The sequence below is a fragment of the Lycorma delicatula genome, chromosome 12, assembly GCF_047948215.1.
Source record: "Lycorma delicatula isolate Av1 chromosome 12, ASM4794821v1, whole genome shotgun sequence".
Lineage (NCBI taxonomy): Eukaryota > Metazoa > Arthropoda > Insecta > Hemiptera > Fulgoridae > Lycorma > Lycorma delicatula.
This window is the reverse complement of record NC_134466.1, coordinates 14,248,684-14,271,348: the sequence shown is the minus strand read 5'-3', so window position 1 is coordinate 14,271,348 and position 22,665 is coordinate 14,248,684. Positions and strand designations below refer to the sequence as shown.

Sequence of the window (22,665 nt, the reverse complement as noted above, 5' to 3'; positions counted from 1 at the left end):
TTACATTAAACAGTATATATATTATTTTTTACTAAAACACATTTACAATTAGTATTATCTCTTACTATACATTTGTCATAGAAATTGCCAACATGTTTCGCCATATCAATTTATCAATATCATCATGAAATGAAAATATCCACTTTTACGTTTCGTCAGTCTTATACACAGAAAACACATAACATCAGATCACAATATTACATATTAAAGTATACATTTTCAAAAAAAAAAAACACACAAAATTACGGTGTTATCCGGTCTAAGTTTAAGTCTGAACCGACTACAATTCTCTTTATATTTTATTGCCAATGCAGAAAACACGGCGTCAGATTCAAAATTTATGTGTTTATCTGTGAATCTTGAACCGAGCAATTTTTGTTTTTTATATGTACCCCCACCCATTCATATTGCAGCATTTTTTTATCAAATACAGACAGGGTGGCCACGAAATGATCAGATATTTGTTTTGACAATAATTGTTTAGGTTAATGTATTTTATCATCGCTGAATTAACAGCAGTTCATGAATATTAATTTCTTCTCTTTCCCAGCCGGCGGTTGTGTATTATTCCAAGATAGCTGACAAAATAAATACTGACTGTTGGACGGAGCGTAATGACTGTGTTGTTTTTTTTATTGAAATGAAAAGTGTGGTGTTTATACAAAGACGGTTTCGTGCACATTTTCAAACTCAGTGGTCGCCCTCTTTTAAAACAGTATGTAGACTTTACGAAAAACTTAATAGTGATGGTTCAGTATTTGAGAGCAAGTGCTAACGGCCTGCCGACTTTTTCCACAGAATGTCAAAGCTGTCACAGCAGCGTTGCTGAGGTGCCCGAGCCAATTGACAAGAAAAGTAGCAGCACAACTTGGGATTTCTAGGCGATGCGTGCGGCGAATTTAAAAACCGATTTGCATTTGTATCAATACAAAATAACAGTATCGCCTACAACAAAATTAATTGTCTACAACAAACATCAAAGAATGGCATTCTGTGAACGGGCTGTGAACTGAGACGTGCTGTTGAACAATGTTTAGTTTTTAGATGAGGCACATTTTCCCGTAGACGGGGTCGTTAATAAACAAAATGTTTTTGGGCTTCCGAAAATCTACAGGTGCTTCATGAAAAGGTGAAATACGCTCCATCAATTACGGTACAAGTCGCTATCTCAAGTCACGGGGTAATAGGGCCATTATTTTTTTGAACAGACAGTAAACAATTAACGGTATCTAAACATGCTGGATAATAATTTTGTTCCTGCTTCTTGTAAAAGGGTTTCGATTAGAAAATGAATGTTACACGCAGGAGGGAGCCAGACACATTACAGCTAATGTTGTGTTTTAGACTTTCCGCATGACACACCGGGTTGGTCTAGTGATGAAAGTGTCTTCCCAAATCAGCTGATTTGGAAGAGGAGAGTTCCAGCATTAAAGTCCTAGTAAAGTCAGTTATTTATACACGAAATTGAATACTACAGGTTGTCCCATATAAAATGCAACCCTACCTTATATTGGTAGGTATTGAATAATAAAAAGGCATGTGTAAATGTAATTTTTATTATTACCATCCATTACCTTACATTTAGAGTAAATGTTGGAAGTGGCCGCCATCTTCTTGAATACAAGCTTCAATTCTTTTTACAGAGTTTCTTGCAACTTTTTTCAAAGTTTGTGGCTGGATATTTAATACAGCTTATTCAATATTGACTTTCAAACGGTCAAGTGTTCGTGGTTTGTTGCTGTAGGCTTTTTCTTTGAGGTAACCCCGTAGAAAAAAATCCGCCGCAGTCAAATCTGGAGATCTTGGTGGCCACAAGCCTCGACCGATAACACGATTAACAAAGACTTCCTCGACGAAATCAGAAGTTGAACCTGCGTAGTGCGATGTCGCACCGTCATGTTGTAGCCAGCAGTGTCTGTCTTCCTCTTCCAAGAGTGCGATGAACCGAAATAAAATATTCTGATATCGTTCTGCATTAATGGTGTACTCGAAAAAAAAAAAGGACCGATTATTTTCTTCCAGGATATCGCGCACCACACACCCAACTTTTGCGGGTGTAATTGTTTTTCGTGATAAACGTGGGATTTTCAGCGCTCCAAATTCTACTCTTTTGGCTGTTTACGTAGCTATCCAAATGAAACCGTGCTTCATCTGCGAAAAATAACGAATCCATAACATTAATTCCCTCACGCAGAAATCGACGGAACAGTTGACAATATCGTAGCCGTTTTTCTTTGTCGGGCTCAAGAAGTCGATGAACCGTTTGAATGCGAAAAGGTCGTAATTGTAATCGTTTGATCGCCCGACGAACAGTTGATTTAGACAAATTAATTTCAGCAGACAAAGGTCTGATCGATTTATTTGGCGAGGCGAGTAATCGGTCTTTGATTTCAGCGACCGTATCTGTATTCAACACTGACGCTGATCTTTTGTGTTACTTGTTATTAACTGTACCGGTCTCTCTAAATTTTGCGACTAACCTTAATACTGATGTTTTATTAGGAGCCGGTTTATCCGGGTACTTACGGCGAAACAAATCTTGCACTGCAACCGCTGATTTCGTACTGAAGTACGACTCGACAATGAAAACACGTTCATATAGCGAAAACACCATCTTGTCTCTAGCAATACACAGAACGTTACGATTGCATTGTTGTTACTATCGGTAGTGTTCTACTGCGTCCCCGCGATGTTCAGATGTTGGACGAGTCCATTTCAGTAACGAGTAAGGCAGTAAGCCTGACTTTTGAAATTTCATGGATGAGTGATTGATGGGCTGCGTTTTATATGGGACAACCTGTAGATGGTGGATGCCGGTGTTCTTTTGTGGTCGGGTTTCAATTAATCACACATCTCAGGAATGGTCGAACTGAGTGTACAAGACTACACCACTACATTTGCAGTCATACATATCGTCCTCGTTCATCCTCTGAAGTATTATTTGAAAGGTAATTACCGGAGGCTAAACAGGAAAAAAGGAAGAAGACTTTCTGCATGAAACTTTTAACGCATATGTCATTTCAAACCGATTTCCTACTCGTTTTGCCCGTCGACAGAACTGGCTCCCGAACAGTCCTGATTTCAATCCGTGTGATTATTTTCAGTGGGGATTTCTAGAGGAAAAGATTCTCCCTAATATCCTCGTACATTGATGGAACTGCGAGTACTGATCATCGTGACGTACAACCAAATAATCGAGGTTGTATTTCGTTGAGTTATTAACAACATAGGAGTTCGTATTGAAGAAGTTGCTACACGTGATGGTTGTCATATTGAACATGTGATAAGCAGAACATAATCTCCATGTATATAGTAATCACGTAGTATTTTACTTTTCTGTACTGCAATTCAAATAAATATTTTTTGACAAAACCAAATGTTGGATAATTTCGTGCCCCATTCTGTACATTAAATTCACATTTCATGTTCAAAATATGACGTGCATAATTTAATATTTCAGGCTGATTCAGTGTTATAGCAGCTATATATTGTTTGTACCTATTTTTAGAATTTATTGTTTCGCTATTGTATACTATGAACGATTCGAAAGTAATTTTATATTCACCAAAACCGTTTATATTTTTGACCAACATTTATGTTAATTTTCATTTCTAAACTATTTTCATTACGATTTTTATATGTTATTTGCACACCGATTCCTTCTCTGAATAAATTTGTGTTGTAAATCTTAGATTTATAAAATTATACAGCATACATTTGTCCCATATATTACTATTTTGTCAATTTAATTGCGTTTATTTATTTCTACTAATTGACTATTCAATTTTATTTTTTATTTTTAACATAGTTTATCTACTATTTCTGCACGATAATCAGTAAAAATTTTTACTTGCTTTACGTAGTTGTTCAAATTCAAAATCTGCGCGGCTTATTGGTTGAATGCTCTAATAGGCGTAGCTCTATAGGGCGATAAGTTTTTGCTTGTCGGATGCTTTAATTTATTGTGTATCGATAAATCCGCGTAAGTAGGCTTCACTAAAGGTCTAATTGGAATATTCTGTGTGTATTTTTGGAATTCGTTTCATTATCCGGGCGCATGGGTTTTCCGTAAACGATCTTAATTTGTTCTGTTTACTTACAGAATGGCGCGGATATGATTAAAAAAGAACTTCACAACTTTAAAAGCGTACAAAGATTTATAAAGAGAACTTACAGATTCTGTTGCGGTCTCATTTCATAGAAAAATACATCGAGCTTTGTGAACTGACGTTCGCTTTAGTTCGATACAATTTCCATTTTTAATGCGACTTACATCCCACCTGACGTCGATTTCATTCCAGACTGTAGCCAACAAGTCATACGACCTCTGCAGCTGCTGATTTGAAGTCTTAACTCAACAAGATCGGCATGCAAAGGCGGTACGTAAACCCAATTTTTAATGAAATCCCACGAGAAAAAATTTAGCAGGATCAAATCTGGAAAACGAGATGGCCATGCGATTGACTTCACGATCGATCTATCGAACTGGGAATCGAGTAGCGAAAAAATCTCGGACTTCTAGGCGGTAGTGAGGTGATGTCCCGCCTTGCTTATAGTAATTTCGTCCAAGTCGGTCATCATCGTCTAACTGAGGAATTAAAAAAATTTTGAAGGGCGTGCAGATTAAGAAAATCGTTTACGGTTGCCTACTGGAAGAACAACGAGCCGTTCTGTATGGAAGAAGAACAACCTGTCTCAACAAAGGTTTGGTGTCAAGAGTAAATAGTATGCCTAATAGGAGGCTACCTACCGTACTCTGAACGAAAATTACGTTGAACTCCAGTCTACTCCGCAGTCAGCACGTTACACATATATAATGATTATTCTTAAATATCACTTCAATATCGTCATGATAGTTATTTTACGTTCACATTTAAATTTTTAAGAGTTGTTAGTTGACAAAACCGTCTAATATTTTTTTTAATAGCTAAGAATCACTTGAAAAAACGGTCAATACCTAAAATAACACTGTTTGAAAAATAACGCGTATAATCCAGAGGGTATCTATTTTGGGTTGGACGTTTTCTATGTGATCGCTAAATTTTGCTTTAATGCCTTAACAATAACAAAACTTTTTTCTCTCTCAATCTTTTCTTTAAAATGAACAGTTATTGAGTTATCTAAGGAAATAGGAGAAAAAATGGATATTTTTGAATTTTTTTATTTTTTATTTTTTTTTAATAAAAATTTAAGCACACCTTTATGAACAACTGGCGTATAACGAAATAATAATTTCTGATGATATTCCGGAGACATTGAAGCAAAAATTAGCAGTCATATAGAAAAAAAACCAACTATGCCTAATTTAAAACAGATACCGCCTGGACCAATAAATTAGGAGATGACAATAACAAAACATTATTAATCCTTAATTAATGAATAACTTCCATACGTTTTGAAAAAAACTTTCTGCTGGTTTTAAACGTGCATAAATCTGAGAAAGGTTATAATAAAATAAGCCAAACATGTATTTTTAGAAACATTTCAGTAAAAACATGAAGCTTTGTATCTTTAAAAAACTCCCTTTAAGCACGCCGGAAGACGAGGGTAGATTTCACAGGTGCTAAGTAGAGGATAAAAAAGATTTCCACCTAAAAGTTAATAAAAACATCAAATTTACTCAATACGACAATCGGTTGCATGTGAAAAAAGTTTCACATGTTTAGTATAAAACAAGCCCCATTTTCTTGCAATTCCAGCAACATTTTGGTCATCCCTTACCGTAAGCGTTGGTCATATCAAAAGTTGATTAGACAAAAGTTTTAGGTAATGTTTATAGGATTAACGACCACTTTAAACCGATTCGATACTGTGCCTATTAAGAGAGGTATTTTTTGTCTTCGAAACCCCATTTTTTCCACCCCCTGGGCCAATGTTTGGTGGTATCAAAAAATTTTACTTAGATAAGTTATTGGCTCTTACCCAAAGAATAAAAAGAACTTTAAATGAATTCTATATTTTATTTAATAAAAAAGTTATAGCGATATTGTGTTTTTTTCGAAAAAGCCCCCCGATTTCAAACCCTACCAACCGATTTTGCCCATTAACAAATTCGACCGAGTTTTTGGGTCGTTATATTTTATGTACCAATGAAAATACGCTGAAAGTTATTGGCGTAATATTACGGCAGTTATCGTGTTCACAAGGAAGTGAAACATATATTTAGAAATGTATATATAAACTTTTGAGCTGACAGTGATTTTGGGATTTGGGGGATGTGAAACGCAAAGATATGTCGAATTTTCTGGAAGTCGAATCATGGTACCCATTACAATAGGTAGCTTTCTTATGAAATTTAATTGAAAAAAAAAAACGTGATGGGATATAAAGTAACATGGAAAACAAATTCGAAACGGTTTTATTTACTGTCGTTGTGAAGTAACATTTTAAAAATAAAACTGTTTGGCAATGATATAACGGTTATTATTATTATTATTATTATTATTATTATTATTATTATTATTATTATTATTATTATTATTATTACCACGAATTTCATTAAAATCTATCTCATATTTTGTAATATATCTGACAAGTACACAGGAAAAGTTGTCACAGAAGCTTTACTTTTCCATGTCGATCGATAAATAATAGTCCACAGAATTAACTAGGGTAAAAAATGATTTATTTTTTGAAAGATAAAAAAATACAAAAAAAAAACTGTTTGATTAACTGTAAGGTAAATTGCTTTTGACTGTAATTTTCACTGTTGATGAACGTTTTAAACCCGGTACGCTTTAAACCCAGGGGATTTCCTCTTCGTTTTCTATAGTTGCCGCATTATTTAGTCATTATTTGATGACATTAAATTCTGTATAGCGGTCAAAAGAGTTTTCCCCCGTTTCAGAATACCTTTTGATATAAAAAAGAAAGAAAAAAACACTAAATAAATTTCCCCTTTTTTTGTTTGTTATAGTTACTGTTTTTAATTTTTATTTATTTTACTTCGACTAAGTACTATAATATTTAATCAAGTTATTACGTGCTTGATAAAATATTAATGGTTTGAATAACTGCGTAATTCACTACTTTGTGACTTAAATAAACCCTTTTTTTCTTCTCATACATAAAATAAGATATACTAAATATCGCAAAAAAAAATATTTTTAATTTCTTAACCGGCTAAATTACGTAAAAGTCTTTCTACTTATAAAAAAAAGGATTTCGATGAACTTCTTTATAAATGTATTTTGTTCTACTGGTAGATCCGTTGTAATATTTTCTAGATAATACAAAAATAAAATACTTCTTTTTAAAAACAATTATTTCAACTATTTACAGACAATTTTAAGTTAACTATTTTTCTTTTATTACGTCATAATATTTCTATACTAGAATTTTAAACGGTGATGTTACGTAACCTGTTGTTGTTTTGATATTCTAAATATTTCTAGGTAAAAAGTGAATAAAAATTGGCTAAAAATTTAAAGATAAAATCATATATACATACACACACACAAACACCCCTTATTAAGTGTTGATCTTGTAGTAAAACTTCTCTTGTATATAAGCTATACAAGAAATAAAAGGATTCATAGGTTGAAATCTTAGTAAAAAAAGTTGCTTTAATTCGGATTTGAATACTTCTTAATTAACCGTACTTCTTAGGAATAGTCGACCTGAGTTTGTTCAAAATTACACGTTTTTCGGTTCTCTCCAATCGACAATGACTTTAATTATTAATAAGAGTATACATTAATAAAATACAGGATGTCCCATATAAAACGCAACCCATCAATCACTCATCCATGAAATTTCAAAAGTCAAGCTTACTCCCTTACTCGAAACTGAAATGGACTCGTCCAACATCTGAAAATCGTGGCGACGCAGTAGAACACTACCGATAGAAACAACAATGCAATCATAACGTTCAGTGTATTTCAGCAGACAAACGTCTGCTGAAATTAATTTGTCTAAATCGACTGTTCATCAGGCGACCAAACGATTACAATTACGACCTTATCGCATTCAAACGGTTCATCGACTTCTTGAGCCCGACAAAGTAAAACGGCTTCAATATTGTCAACGGTTCCGTCGATTTCTGCGTGAGGGAATTAATGTCATGGATTCGTAATTTTTCTTAGATGAAGCACGGTTTCATTTGGATGGCTACGTAAACAACCAAACCAGTAGAATTTGGAGTGCTGAAAATCCCCACGTTTATCACGAAAAACAATTACACCCGCAGAAGTCGGGCATGTGGTGCGCGATATCGCGGAAGAAAATAATCGGTTCTATTTTTTTCGAGTACACCATTAATGCAGAACGATATCAGGATATTTTATTTCAGTTCATCGCACTCTTGGAAGAGGAGGAAAGACACTGCCGGCTACAACATGACGGTGCGACATCGCACTACGCAGGTTCAATTCCTGATTTCGTAGAGGAATTCTTTGGTAATCGTGTTATCGGTCGAGGCTTGTGGCCACCAAGATCTCCAGATGTTACCGCGGAGGATTTTTTTCTACGGGGTTACCTCAAAGAAAAAGCCTACAGCAAGAAACTACGAACACTTGAACGTTTGAAAGTCAATATTGAACAAGCTGTATTAAATATCCAGCCACAAACTTGAAAAAAGTTGCAAGAAACGCTGTAAAAAGAATTGAAGCTCGTATTCAAGAAGATGGCGGCCACTTCCAACATTCACTCTAAATGTAAGGTAATGAATGGTAATAATAAAAATTACATTTACATTTACACATTCCTTTTTACTATTTCAATACCTACCAATATAAGGTTGGGTTGCGTTTTATATGGGACACACTTATTTACAGACAATTTTAAGTTAAGTATTTTTCTTTTATTACGTTATAATATTTCTATACTAGAATTTTAAACGGTGATGATATGTAACCTGTTGTAGTTTTGATATTCTAAATATTTCTACACAAAAACTGAAAAAAATTGGCTAAAAATCTATAGATAAAATCATACACACACACACACACACACACACATACCTCTTATTAAGGTTTGATCTTGTGATTAAACTCCTCTTGTATATAAGCTGACTTCGAAATAAAAGGTTTCATAGGTAAAGAAAGGTTTCATCTTAGTAAAGAAAGTTGCTTTAATTCGGAATTAAATACTACATCGTGGTGTTCTTTGGTGGTTGGAGTTCAATTAACGATACTTCTTAGGAATAGTCGACCTGAGTTTGTTCAAAATTACACGTTTTACGGTTCTCTCCAATCAACAATGACTTTAATTTTTAATAAGAGTATTAATTAATAAAATATATTATGTATATAAGTTTTAATACCTAAGTTCACAATCGACTACGTTAAAGAAAACTTTTAAACTTAAAATTTAACTTTGAAATACCGCGCTAAATATTATGAAGTAACATTTATTCAAATATTTGATTGAATTTTGATGACATGTTCAATAAAAAAAAAAATTGTCATGAATTTTTGGAAATGTTTATGTTAATATTTTATTATTCATTTTAATTTTCATTCATTGATTTTTATTTTTATTTTTTTTTTATTAGCAATTTTTTTTCTAATAAGAAGTAATTCTTTATGGTAGTTTGTATTTTGCAACGCTAAAAACGATTAAAAATGTTTTTCAGGTAAATTTAAAATATTCTTTTTGACATAAATTATGTCATATTAAAATGTCTATAATTTTAATAATACAAAGTTTTGGCCTTATTTGTTAATATTTTAAAACATTCCAAACATTCATCAAAATTAAATAATACATTATTAGTTTATGAGAAAATATTATATAAATATCCTATCACAGAAATAAAAATACGTATATATACTACAAATTACCTTTTAAAAGAATTCCTATTTTATTTGTCGACGTTCCAAACACCAAAATATCCTGGAAAACCTAAAAAAAAAAAGAATTGTAACAACACCAAAAACTAGCAAAAAATTCAAAAAGTTTTAATACAACAGAAAAACTTTCCTTATATTATAAAATGTTAATAAATTGCTGAAAACATAAAAATTGCGATAACTGGAGACACAATTGATCTACTGGAACGGGCAATTGCTTAAAACACTTGGAGAATCAAGTCACACCTTATGCGGGCTCACCCAAAGGTTTTCCACAACACTTGAGTAGAAACGATCAATTGGTTCTCCCTATAATAACAAGGTAAGAAAAATGCTGAAATTAAAAATATTGGCCAGAATGCTAAATCCCTAGTTGCTAATAACATAAATTTAAAAAGATATATTTTAATTATAACCGGCTAAATATAAAGATATATTTTAATTTAAAGATAACCGGGTTACAAAAATTCTTTAAAAGTTAAGATAATTTTTTAACCCACCTCAAAAAAAAGAGGAGGTTCGCAGTTCGACCCGTATGTATTTACATATCAAAATAATGTATAGAATAATTCATGAATAATGTAAAAAAGTTTCAGGACATGTTCTGCTAGTAAAAATAAAGAAAAAAGTTTATATAATCATAGGTTTCGAAATGCTTCGTTAGCGTTTTTCGGTGGACGAAACCCTGATTTCTGCTCCTTCGGTAAAATTAAACCAACCTGTAATAATTGATGGGAACGAAATTAAGAGATAATTTAGTGGTTTTACATAAATAAGTCCTGAAAAATTGAAAAAAAAGTATCTTCCAGAATTGTATTTTAAATGATGTTTTTTTCAAAAATCTGAGGTAAAAGGCAAGGGTCGAAAAATCCACTGTTTTATGTTTGGCGTAAAATAAATTTTTTTAAATGGATAATAAACACGCAAAAGTTTTAAAAAAATTATAAAGAATTTTATTATGAATAAAATGCTGTGAATTAATTCTACATAAACTAAATACAAAGATAAGAATCTGACAAATTTTGAACTGTTTTGTTTTTAACAACTTCCAGTTTCTTACGTTTGTATTTAGTTTCCGAGGAATTAATTCACACCGTTTTACTAAAAATCAAATTCTTTATAAGTTTTATTTTAAAACCTTTCTTTGTTCATTACGCATTCAACAAAGTTATTTTACACCAAACCTAAAATAATGGGTTTTTCGACCTCAAACGTTTGTCTTTTACCCCATATATCTAAAAAAAAAAAAAATACATTTCTGGAACCTCTTTATTTTTCTATTTTTTAGGACAGATTTAATATAAAAAAAATTACCCCTTAATTTCGACCCCAACAACTATTACAGGTTTTTTTAACTGCTGGGATCACCGTTAGGTATTGCTTCAGAGGATGACATGTATGATTTGTAGCGTGTGAAAATGCCATGCCTAACCGGGATTCGAATCCGGGACTTCCGGATGAAAGGCAGAGATGCTACCACCCGCTCCACGGAGACCGGCACGAATAGGGGGTACTAATCTTACACAAGAACACCTAATGAATCAGACCCGTTTTTGTTCGCTGCGACTGCTAAAAAACGATACACCATATCCTTATGGAATGTGTATGTTATGCGGCAACGCGTCGTAAATTTAAATTAGAAGCCGTAGTAAGATTAGATTTAACGGACACGTGAGCTATTCGTCTTGAAAAAGTTTATCGTAATTATAATTTTTTTTAAATAAGTTCTTAACAGTAATATATTTGTAATTTTCGATCAAAAAACCATTCTTTATTATTACAAATTAATCAGAATTTTATAAATAGATCTTCCCGGAATAACGTTAGGGCTCGACAAAAAATTGAAGAATTCAAGATTAAATTTAGCTGACGATTAAACAATGTCCTGTCCGAAAACATCGAACACTACGCGATAACTTAAATTATATACGATAAACAAATCACTGTGTCTTAAAAAAATATACAAGATTTATCGTAATTAATTTTACAAAAAAAAAAAAAAAAAAATAGGACTAATTCTAATTTTAATCCCGATGCTTTGTTACATATAATAACAAGGCAAAGATTTACACGTCTGAAAAGTTTATTACTCGCATCGTAAAGAATACCTTCATTGTGATTAAGTCGCGTGTTCTCTAATCCTTATTTATAAAACGGCCTTCACATTATCAAAACAAAACAGACTAATCGCTGGAATTTATCTATTCCTCTCAACTAATAGGATTGTTTCGTTTTTACTACGTTCCGCCCGCGTAAATATTATTTAAGGATTAAATCATATAAAATAGACAATTTATGAAGGTAAATAGTTTTTCAAATGGCCTACTAATCTTTTAAAAAATATCATTACTTCATACAAGAAACAATCCTTAAAATAATATTACAAAAACGTTTAAAAGCTTGCTTTATACTTTTTAGTCGTACTTTAATCAAATTATTATCACACTTTGCACGAGTTTAATTAGTATGTAAAAAAGGTTGATAGGGTAGAAAATTTAAAAAGGGAAATGGATAGGGTAAAGGTGGATATAGTAGGAATTAGTGAGGTTCGGTGGGAAGAGGAAGGCGACTTTTGGGCAGGTGACTTTAGAGTAATTAACTCAGCGTCAAATAATGAGCAGACAGGAGTAGGTTTCGTGATGAACAAGAAGATAGGGAGGAGAGTGGAGTATTTCAAGACGCATAGCCATAGAATCATTGTAATAAGGATAAAATCAAAACCTAAACCGACAACGATTGTTAACGTCTATATGCCTACAAGCCCCCATGATGATGATGAGGTAGAGTGTGACGAAGAGATTGATGAAGCAATTAAACACGTAAAAGGAGATGAAAATTTAATAATAGTTGGAGATTGGAATGCAAGCATTGGAAAAGGCAAGGAAGGAAATATAGATGGTGAATACGGGCTGGCAAAAGGAATGAAAGAGGGGACCGACTTATAGAGTTTTGCACGACGTATAATTTAGTAATTGCCAACACCAATTTAAAAATCATAATAGAAGAATATACACTTGGAAAATGCCAGGCGAAACTGCAAGGTATCAGATAGATTATATAGCGACCATAATTTGGTGATAATGAAATGTAGATTGGGGTTTAAAAACCTGAAGAAAAGGTGTCAGATGAATCTGTGGAATTTAGAGAAGCTTGAGGAAGAGGAAATAAAGAAGATTTTTGAGGAGGACATCGCAAGAGGTCTGAGTAAAAAGATAAGGTACAAAAAGGAGAAGAAGAATGGGAGGATATTAAAAAGGAAATTCTTAAATCAGCAGAAGCAAACTTAGACGGAATAAAGAGAACTGGTAGAAAACCTTGGGTTTCAGACGATATATTGCAGCTGATGGATGAACGTAGAAAATATAAGAATGCTAGTGATGAAAAAAGTAAAAGGAACTATCGGCACTTAAGAAATTCTATAAACAGGAAGTGCAAACTGGCGAAAGAAGAGTGAATTAAAGAAAAGTGTTCAGAAGTGGAAAGAGAAACGAACATCGGTAAAATAGACGTAGCATACAGGAAAGTTAAGGAAAATTTTAGGGTACATAAATTAAAATCGAATAATGTGTTAAACAAAGATGGTACACCGATATATAATACGAAAGGTAAAGTCGAGAGATGGGTGGAATATATTGAAGAGTTATAAGGAGGAAATGAATTAGAAAATGGTGTTATAGAGGAAGAAGAGGAAGTTGAGGAGGATGAAATGGGAGAAACAATACTGAGATCTGAATTTAAGAGAGCATTAAAAGATTTAAATGGCAGAAAGGCTCCTGGAATAGACGGAATACCTGTAGAATTACTGCGCAGTGCAAGTGAGGAAGCGATTGATAGATTATAGAAACTGGTGTGTAATATTTATGAAAAAGGGGAATTTCCGTCAGACTTCAAAAAAAGTGTTATAGTAATGATACCAAAGAAAGGAGGGGCAGATAAATGTGAAGAATACAGAACAATTAGTTAACTAGTCATGCATCAAAAATCTTAACTAGAATTCTATACAGAAGAATTGAGAGGAGAGTGGAGGAAGTGTTAGTAGAAGAACAATCTGGTTTCAGGAAAAGTATAGGGACAAGGGAAGCAATTTTAGGCCTCAAATTAATAGTAGAAGGAAGATTAAAGAAAAACAAACCAACATACTTGGCGTTTATAGACCTAGAAAAGGCATTCGATAACGTAGACTGGAATAAAATGTACAGCATTTTATAAAAAGTAGGGTTCAAATACAGAGATAGAAGAACAATTGCTAACATGTACAGGAACCAAACAGCAACAGTAACATTTGAAGAACATAAGAAAGAAGCCGTAATAAGAAAGGGAGTCCGACAAGGATGTTCCCTATCTCCGTTACTTTTTAATCTTTACATGGAACTAGCAGTTAATGATGTTAAAGAACAATTTAGATTCGGAGTAACAGTACAAGGTGAAAAAGATGCTACGATTTGCTGATGATATAGTAATTCTAGCCGAGAGTAAAAAGGATTTAGAAGAAACAATGAACGGCATAGATGAAGTCCTACGGAAGAACTATCGCATGAAAATAAACAAGAACAAAACAAAAGTAATGAAATGTAGTAGAAATAACAAAGATGGACCACTGAACGTGAAAATAGGAGGAGAAAAGATTATGGAGGTAGAAGAATTTTGTTATTTGGGAAGTAGAATTACTAAAGATGACGAAGCAGGAGCGATATAAAATGCCGAATAGCACAAGCTAAACGAGGTGCTATAGGAGAATGTTAAAAATCAGATGGGTGGATAAAGTGACAAATGAAGAAGTATTGCGGCAAATAGATGAAGAAAGAAGCATTTGGAAAAATATAGTTAAAAGAAGAGACAGACTTATAGGCCACATACTAAGGCATCCTGGAATAGTCGCTTTAATATTGCAAGGACAGGTAGAAGGGAAAAATTGTGTAGGCAGGCCACGTTTGGAATATGTAAAACAAGATTTTGGGGATGTAGGATGTAGAGGGTATACTGAAATGAAACGACTAGCACTAGGTAGGGAATCTTGGAGAGCTGCATCAAACCAGTCAAATGACTGAAGCCAAAAAAAAAATTAGTAAGTTAATTTGGATTTAAAAAGATAACATCATATATTGCAATTTCTATTATATTTATAAAATATCAAAAATTTACTATAGAAAGTAACGAAATAGTGAAGTTTTTGATTATTGTAATACAATTTTAAACTAACAACACGTTTTTTTTTTCGCTTATATACATTTTATAAATTTACCCCCGTACGGGGGATGTTTGCAAAAGTCATGATGGAATATTGTATTATATCCCGACCTTAATAACTGTGAAAAATTTTATTAATCGGCAGTGTCACGAAGTATGTTAAATTAAGGATGCAAAATTTGAGGAACAACAAGGAAAAAACATTGCGAGTTAAAAAAAAAGCAAGTAATTATAGTAATGTAACGGTTAAAATGTGTTCCTAGTTTCATTTTACACGTATTTATTTTTTAATAATATTTCAATAGAAATATAAGTTTAAACTTGTTTTTCAGGTCATTGCAATAACATTAAACGCATTTTATTATTTATTTATACATCAACAAAAGGCTGACTGACACTCTATAACAATTATGACGGGATGATAATCATCTTTCTTCTACCGTGTGAAAAATAGCATACCTGACCATCACTGACGGTGGAACGGATTTTACAACTGTAAGATTTACCTGTTACTGAAAATTATTATGCAATAAACAGCTGTACATAACCGTTTTTAAAATTTAAATCAATTTAATACATTTAAAAGTCATAATTTTTAATACGATGAATGTATTTAAAAAAATACTTACTAATGGTGCCTTTAAAAATAATGTCTAACGTTAAAATTCTATTAAAATTTTACGTTATTATTTGCTATATACAGAGTGTCCCATATAAAACGCAACCCATCAATCACTCATCCATGAAATTTCAAAAGTCAAGCTTACTCCGCTACTCGTTACTGAAATGGACTCGTCCAACATCTGAACATTGCGGCGACGCAGTAGAACATTACCGATAGTAACAACAATGCAATCGTAACCTTCAGTGTATTGCTAGAGACAAGATGGTGTTTTCGCTAGATGAACGTGTTTTCATTGTTGAAATCAGCGGTTGCAGTGCAAGATTTGTTTCGCCATAAGTACCCGGATAAACCAGCTCCTAACAAAACATCAATATTAAGGTTAGTTGCAAAATTTAGAGAGACCGGTTCTGTTAATAACAAGGAACACAAAAGATCTGCGTCAGTGTTACAGATACAGTCACTGAAATCAAAGACCGATTACTCGCCTCGCCAAATAAATCGATCAGACGTTTGTCTGCTGAAATTAATTTGTCTAAATCGACTGTTCATCGGGCGACCAAACGATTACAATTACGACCTTATCGCGTTCAAACGGTTCGTAGACTTCTTGAGCCAGACAAGAAAAACGGCTACAATATTGTCAACGGTTCCGTCGATTTCTGCGTGAGGGAATTAATGTTACGGATTCGTTATTTTTCACAGATGAAGCACGGTTTCATTTGGACGGCTACATAAACAGCCAAAACAGTAGAATTTGGAACGCTGAAAATCCCCACGTTTATCACGAAAAACAATTACACCCGCAGAAGTTGGGCGTGTGGTGCCCGATATCGCGGAAGAAATAATCGGTCCTATTTGTTTCGAGTACACCATTAATGCAGAACGATATCAGGATATTTTATTTCGGTTCATCGCACTCTTGGAAGAGGAAGACAGATACTGCTGGCTACAACATGACGGTGCGACATCGCATTACGCAGGTTCAACTTCTGATTTCGTCGAGGAATTCTTTGGTAATCGTGTTATCGGTCGAGGCTTGTGGCCACCAAGATCTCCAGATTTGACTGCGGAGAATTTTTTTCTACGGGGTTACCTCAAAGAAAAAGCCTACAGCGACAAACCACGAACACTTGAACGATTGAAAGTCAATATTGAACAAGCTGTGTTAAATATCCAGCCACAAACTTTGAAAAAAGTTGCAAAAAACGCTGTAATTGAAGCTTGTATTCAAGAATATGGCGGCCACTTCCAACATTTACTCTAAATGTAAGGTAATGGATGGTAATAATAAAAATTACATTTACATTTACACATTCCTTTTTATTATTTCAATACCTACCAATATAAGGTTGGGTTGCGTTTTATATGGAACAGCCTGTATTTTATTAATTTCTTGTATAGGAATAAATACATATATAATTTTTTTTCTAATGTTTAAGCGCCTAAAGCTGTGACGCATTACATGACGTGTAAATAAAAAAACAACAGAATAATTAATGCGATATAAAGATTCGGTGTACTGAGTTGAACTAACAAATAATTACGTGTACACAGGATTCTTATGTAAAGTTTTAAAAAGCATCTCACAAAGAAAATGAAATATTATTAAGAAAGGACAAAAAAATAATAAATAAGACAAATGAAATCTAAAATGAAGCGGTAAAAAGAAATGTAAAAAAATACAAAGGAAAATAATAATAATAGCAATAGAATCCCGGATAGCACAAGACAGGAATAAGTATAAATTGAAAAAATAAAAAAAAAAGGTTTTTCCCATTCAGTCAATCAATTAGGAAAGATAAGGTAGATAAAGTAAGAATAATAACAATAATAATGGATTCGATTCTTGTGTAAGTTTAATAAGAGGTATCGATAACATGATGACACGAGGAAATTTAATACTGAGCTGGCCGTTATACATGATCGACATATCGATTGTTTTTGTCTTTTATTACAAAGAAATATGACATAATACAAAGAAAAGTCAACAGACATTAGTTGATTTTTTAATAATAATTAAAATTTTAATTAATTATAAGCACAAAAAAGATTAATTTAACCTTTTTTAATTACGAAGATCATTTTTGTAATTCGTATTAAAATTACTGGTTCATTTATTTTTTAAGTATTTTATGTTATTGACATATCAAAATTTATTTTTAAACTGTCACTCCTAATAATTATTTGCAGGCAATTTAAAGGTAACTAAAAAAACGGTTTGTTTTGTGGACTACATATGTCTTTTCTTTTTAACTGATGATTAAATTATACTTATCTAAAAACAGAAGGATTTTCTTTGAAGAGTTATTTATTACGAACAACTTAATGGAAAAAATTTAATTTTAAACTCGGTACGATTTAAATCTGAACATCAGAAACACTAAATGCATGGTCTTCAAAAAAGAAACGAGCGAGTGGAGTCATTTTACAGGCAGCAGATGTGACGCTAGAAAATGGAAAAATGTACGTACGTGTATTTGGTGTATTGTATTGATGAACGTTGAGATCACAATCTGGGAAAAAATGCAGAATTGAGAAGGCCAAATCAGCTTTCTTCCGTTTAAAAAATGTGCTCTTGTCACCAGACCTTTCATCGGACCTGCGTAAAAGGATTCTCATATGCTACGCGTTGAACGGTATGGAATACTTAACACTCATTGAAGCATCTATTAAATAGCTGGAAACCTTTGAGGTATGGCCTTATAGACGACTTCTTAAAGGGCAATGGAACGGGATAGAGTAATAAATGAAACGAAGTCGATGAAAAAGTAACCAGAAATATGCGAACAGTCAAAATCCGGCAAACATCCTATTTTGGCCACAACATGAGATATCCAGATAGATCCTTTCAGTTACATCTAGTTATCCAGCAAAAGATACCAAGACATCGTAATTTAGGTAGGCGGATGTTTTGGATATAACTTTTAAGACAACGGTTTGGAAATACATCTCTTTTCAGGATGCGGTGAATAAAATTACGATCGCCCGTATGGTAGCCAACGTTTTCTGAGCGATAAGTCACAGAACTTTCATAAAAGCGGCAATTTTCTTGAGAAAAAATTTCAGGTATTATAAAAAATTAAGCGTTTAAAGCATCATGTCTTTAGCTTATTTTTCCCGTAGGACAATTTCCACTTTCCAAAACTTAATTAAAAAATTTAGATATATGTTTAAGAATAAAGGTTTAGAGATCGTTAAAAAAAATTTATTAATTTGCTGGTTTACAGAAAGCCACAGCGACCAAAAGCAAAATATAACGTCGATACTGTACAACTTGCTTACGTGAAGTGACTCTACTCTTTTTTAACAACGGTCGAGATCCCTACCAGTTCTATAGAAAATTTATAAAAACTCTTTTTGTTCGTTATTGTCTGCTGTGGACCACGCTAAGTAATCAAACGTATTTATTTTAAATCCCTAATCCTTCCCTTACGACTACTTCCTTTCCGATTGGAGTCTTTTCTGTTCTTCTGATTTAATTATATATATAGAATCAGTAATCTAACGTCAGAAAACAGTCACTATGATTAATGATAATAAATTTTATAACGTTTAAAAAATGCCATGCCTCATCGGGACTCGAACCAAGCACCTTTAGGATTAAAGATAGAGACGCTATCATTGGTACCGGATTTGATGTTATATCAGTTTAAAAAAAAATAATCCGATATTGTTATTAATATTTTTTTTTTAAATAATTCCAATAAATTTTTATTAAAGTCTGATAAAAATACTTTTTTTATGATTGCTATGTGCCACGATAAGTATCTGATTATTTCTCTTTCAACGTCTTTTTCTTCTCTCCCAATATTTCTCAGCCTCTCAGATGATTTTTTTTCGTTCTTCTGACTAGATATTCAGGTGGTATTTTCTTTCTCGTTGCGTAGTCTTGGAACCTTTTAATACTCTGAACAATTCCGCCGCACTCTTATCTGTTGTTGATCAATATCGGCTGAATATTGTGTTCTTAAATGTCGTCGATTACGATCCTCATACCAGTTTATCTGTCTTTCGAAAATTCTTTTCTTAATTTATTTATTTATTTTATATACATCCCGTTAATTAAAATTATGAAACCGTGTACGTATATACTTACCGTAATATATGTGTGGAACACCTCTCTTTTTACTTCCTTGTACGACGTAAAGGAAGTATTGTGATCGCGAAAAATTTCGGTTTTATGATTTCAACGAGAATATCCATTTTGACCATTCCTGAATTCATTTTGACTAGTTTCGGCGCGAGGTATATAAATACCTCGTGATGCGACGTATTTATATACCTCGCATAGCTCAAAAACGATTAGCCGTAGGATGTTAAAATTTCGGACTGTTGTAGCAACTAGTTGTGAACCTCTCCTTTTGATTGCAATCGAATTGACCAAAACTGTCCAAAATTCAAACAATTTGTATTTTGGATTTCAGTCTGTATCCTTTTGATGATTTTAATGGGGGCCTAAGATTGTTATCAGTGTTTTCTCTATTTTTAGCAGTTCTATTTGTAACGTTTCACTTACGTAGAGCACAACTTGTTTCACCAGTACAGTGTGATAAGTAAGTTCGGCTCTTTATGGGAGGTTCTTCTTTTTTAATAAACTGTTTTTAAAACCGTTAATCTTCATTATTAATATCTCTATAATCATTATCATTACACTTTTATTTATTATTCTGTTTCTGTAACACTTAATTGAAAATATTATATTTCATTAACAATATGTAAGTGAATTATTGTAAGATAAAAGTTTGCAATGTTAATTAACTAATTGACAGCCCCGTGAAGGAGGGGTGGGAAGCTCCGGCGTCCCACCCTCAATGACTGGACGGGGGGGAGGGTTCCTTCACAGCACTTCTATGGGAGGGAATGCAAGACCGTAGTCCCGGTGGGGGATCCCCTTGGGGATTCCCCATTAGAGGCAGGACGTTAAGACCGGAGTCTAGGTGAGGGGACCCCTTCGAGGTCATCTCATTAGAGGCGTGGCATGTACGGCAAGACCAAGTTCCGGGTACCTGAGCGGGACCTTGTGTTCTGCCAAGGTAGATTGAGGCGAAGGCATCCCCCGGTGCTGAGTTATGCTTAGATGCTTGTTCCGGCATCTAATGGTGGCGGGATAAATGAAGGTGAACAAAAAAAAAAATCAACTAATTGAAAATAACAAAATGTCAATTAAAAATAAATTTCTCATAAAAAAAATAAATAAATGACGTAAATGGAAACGAATAAAATGTACAAGCTGTAGATATTTTCTTATACCTTACATTTAAAGTAACTTTCCTTGTTTTTTTCTCATTACTACTGTATAAATTATATTGTAATAATAAACACAACAAAATTACAAACAAAGAGGACTGACAATGGTTATTTTATAGTCATCAGTTCAACCGAAAACATTAAGCCGTACTCGACGAATTCAATAGAATTTAAACTATTATTACTATACAGTTTTAATATTACTTTATTTACCGGTTGAAATACGTATTTATGTAGCAATTATTTTAAATAATTTCTTTCAGATTATATTCGAAAAGAGTATTCTCATACTAATAATGGAAACGTTTTTTTTTTTTCTATAACACCACAAAGCTCGCATTAATTTTAGTTTGAATGGAAAGTTTGAGTGCAGTCTTTTGTGATTAATTTTCTTTCAAGAAGATTCGAATTTAATATATTTAAAAAACAAAAAACCTTAATTTTTTTTATTAGTAAAAAAAGAAAAGGAGTATTGAAATTGACAATTTTTAATCTATAAACGAGTGCAATTGAAGAAAATTAAATTTTTCTATTTTTATTAACGGGAAGGGAAAACTGGTAATTTTTAATTAAAGAATGGCAACCTCTAAAACTCTCATTTTAGTTATATATTTTTAATTTTCCTTAAGATCGCTTGGAAATAACCTGGATTTACAGTGGGTAAGATTATATTTCCTTTAGAAATCGCGGAGTAAATTTTAGTAATAAATATGATTGTTTTATTCAAAAATTAAATAATTTATAATAATTACTAGCCGCTCAGAGGTCGTTGCGGTAGCACATCCCGTCTAACCACGCTTCTACGACCACCGCTGTGTTTGTTATCCTGATGGTTGTGAGAATAATTCAGATAAATAGTATTTTAAACTGATAATAATAATAATAAAATATTTTACAGATTTGGTTAGATTATTATTATTATATAGACTTGAACTAATAAATCTTTTTCTGTCACCATGGTAACAAAAATATAATGAAGTAAAAGGATTAATTTTTTTTCTTTTGTGAATATCTTAACTCCCATTAGGAATATCGGGATAAACTCACCGGGTTGGTCTAGTGGTGAACGCGTCTTCCCAAATCAGCTGATTTGGAAGTCGAGAGTTCCAGCGTTCAAGTCCTAGTAAAGCCAGCTAGTTTTACACGGACTTGAATACTAGATCGTGGATACCGGTGTTCTTTGGTGGTTGGGTTTCAATTAACCACACATCTCAGGTATGGTCGAACTGAGAATGTACAAGACTACACTTCATTTACACTCATACATATCATCCTCATTCATCCTCTGAATTATTATCTAAACGGTAGTTACCGGAGGCTAAACAAGAAAAGAAAGAAGGAATATCGGATAATTCTAAGTGAAGATGACCAAGCCTGTAATGTACAAATCCGTAAAGTTATATTAAGATCTGATCAGTAATTTTTGTGTGATCCTCGCACAGAGATGACACTAATTATCATTTTATTATAGATTAAGAATTTTTTTTTAATTCCATTATCATTAAAAGCCATATTATAGGGATTGGTAATTAATTTAAAAAAAAACAAAAAAAAACGTACCAAGCAGATCATAATTATTAAAGTTAATTTTAGAAGAAAAACAACACACTAAACTGTATTTCATTCATATATTATTTATAGTTTGATGGAAGAAGGACATCATCTAATAAGGCGATTGAAGTGGTACGGGAGAAATATATATTGAGGATTGTAATAGTAACAAAAATGACGTGAATCGTAAAGAAAAGAGAAGGTACCCCCTTGTCGTCGTCTTACATATAAGAGAAGAAAGAGGGAGGTTGGAAGAAGAACGTA

General features: G+C 32.9%; 1 long non-coding RNA gene across 1 annotated transcript in view; it reads right to left on the bottom strand.

The window, feature by feature from the left end:
* Positions 1-22,665, bottom strand: part of LOC142333279 (uncharacterized) — a 770,509-nt gene that overhangs the window by 475,008 nt on the left and 272,836 nt on the right. The window contains exon 2 of the long non-coding RNA XR_012758579.1: positions 9,783-9,843. This is a non-coding gene — a long non-coding RNA (uncharacterized LOC142333279). The remainder of the gene's footprint in view (positions 1-9,782; positions 9,844-22,665) is intronic.